This window comes from Mandrillus leucophaeus, unplaced genomic scaffold (assembly GCF_000951045.1).
Source record: "Mandrillus leucophaeus isolate KB7577 unplaced genomic scaffold, Mleu.le_1.0 Scaffold151, whole genome shotgun sequence".
Taxonomy (NCBI): domain Eukaryota; kingdom Metazoa; phylum Chordata; class Mammalia; order Primates; family Cercopithecidae; genus Mandrillus; species Mandrillus leucophaeus.
Window position 1 is genome coordinate 1055327 of NW_012101488.1, and position 2034 is coordinate 1057360.

A 2034-nucleotide genomic window follows, 5' to 3' on the forward strand; every position below is an offset into this window, starting at 1 on the left:
CAAAGTGCTGGGATTATAGGCATGAGTCACCGCGCCTGGCCTGTTGTTATTTTAAACGTTCGTGTGAGGAGCTGGTGAGAAGGTGGAGGTGAGGGTGTTGCTGGGAGTGAGTATGTGAGCAGTTCTTGGATGATCAATCCAAAGACAAAGGAGCTGGGTCGGGGGAGGGCTGGGTGGCCGCCCCCACCTCTGCCTGCTGACAATTCTCCCACAAGGTTCAGCAGGGAAGAAAAACTCAGCCTCTGGGTCGTCAGAGCCAGGTTCAAATCCCACCTATGCCATTTTCCTGCTGTATGACCCCAGGCCAGTCACTAGGCCTCTCTGGACCTTGTCTCCTGTGAACTGAGCCTACCCCATAGGATTGCCAGGATCCTCTGAGCTTGGCCATGAGGTTGGCTGAGCACAGGCCCTGGCATGGAGTTGGAGCCTGAAACCCTGGTGGTTGCTATTATTGTTATTACTACTTTTTTTTTGTAGAGATGAGGTCTCACTATGTTGCCCAGGCTGGTCTGGGATTCCTGGCCTCAAGTGATCTCCAGCATCGGCCTCCCAAAATGCTGGGATTATGCATGTGATCCACTGCGCCAGGTCCTATTGTTATTATTATTTTATTCACTGGACCCAGAAAGGAGAAGGGACCTCCAATAGCAGTGGGAGAGGGGGATAGGAAGCAGGTGGGATTGTGGGAGGGAAATTGGGACCATGGTGAGCTGAGGCCAGGGAAGAGGAACAGGGACCCGCCAAAGACCTTGGGCGCTGCTATCCAGGGTGGTTATTTTTAGACTCTGGCAATTGCCTGCCGCCCCACCCCCAGCTGCTGCCCCTCCCCACCCCCACATTCCGGGGCTCGGCTTGCACCAAGTCAGCAGGCCCAAGACAGGTGGGCCAGGGTGGCTGGGAGGACACGGGTCCAGGCCCCGGGGTTCGGCTCCGGGACTCAAGGACATCCCGGGCTGGCAGCCTAGACCCCCTCCCTTCAGAGGATGCCCCCCCAATCCCTGCCAGGGACACGCCAGGAGAGGGCACGGAGGCAAGGTGGGGGACCCCCCCCAAGAGACATAAGCAGAAAGCCCCGGAGCCACACACCCCCACCACCACAGACTCCCCAGATCACACTGTAAACTGAGTCACACAGTCACACTTCCAAGCTCAAGGACACGCCCAAGATAGAGGCACTCATGTGTCCGCTACCAAGTCAGTGCAAGGTCACAGAGACCTACACGGTAGCAAACGCAAAGAAGCCCGTGACACCTGCTCTTGCAGACTCTGCTAGGCGACAGACACACCTCCCACGGCTTGTGGCGCCAGTGTTGGCGACAAACCGTAATGAACGCAGGCCTGGCTCAACAGCCCCTTGCAGGGGGAGACAGTTGGCAGCTGTCAGGACCCCTTTCATTTCTGGGATCCCTCCCCATAACCCAAGACTTGTGCCGGAGAAATCACAGGTCCCAGCCGGGGTTCAGGCGTCCTCAAAGATGGAGGGGACTCCCAGACACACAAGGTCAACCTTCCCACGCACCGACCTGCCTTTGTATAGGAGGATGTTGGTGGAGCAAGGGGTGACACACAGGCCCTTTCCCAAGCCAAGACAGCCTCTAGCACCCACAGAAACCCCCTACTCTGGCTCTCACCCAGATTCCCACCCCGTGCAGTACCTGGCTGGGCTGGGCTGAAGGGGGCTGTCTGTATCCTGGAGGTGACACTGACCCAAAGGAAGGGCCTGCAGCCGTGGGGTTATATAGGGGGACCTAGGCTGTGCAATTGGCTGGGAGGGGCTGTCCCCAGGGAGGAGTTCTGGAGGGCAGCTAAGCCTCTCACCTCCCTGCTCGGGCACCATGCCCACCCTGAACCCAGGCATGCCTTGCGCCCAGCCCCATGGCCTTGTATGGGCTGAGCTGCCCCAGGGGCTGGGCCCAAGCCCCCCCACCAAGCTGATACCCTGACCAAGTGCTGAGTCGGGCTGGCGGTGGGGACAGCTGGCCCCCCGCCGGGAACATGGGACAGTGGCTGGGAACGTCCCAAGCACGTAGAAGC

The 2034-nt window shown here is 59.1% G+C and overlaps 1 protein-coding gene across 1 annotated transcript in view; it reads right to left on the reverse strand.

The window, feature by feature from the left end:
* The window catches only part of CKM (creatine kinase, muscle), a 15326-nt gene extending 13515 nt beyond the window's left edge, over positions 1 to 1811 (reverse strand). The window contains exon 1 of the mRNA XM_011975090.1: positions 1656 to 1811. The gene's annotated coding sequence lies outside the window, so the exon portion shown is untranslated. The remainder of the gene's footprint in view (positions 1 to 1655) is intronic.
* Positions 1812 to 2034: the final 223 nt, after the last annotated feature.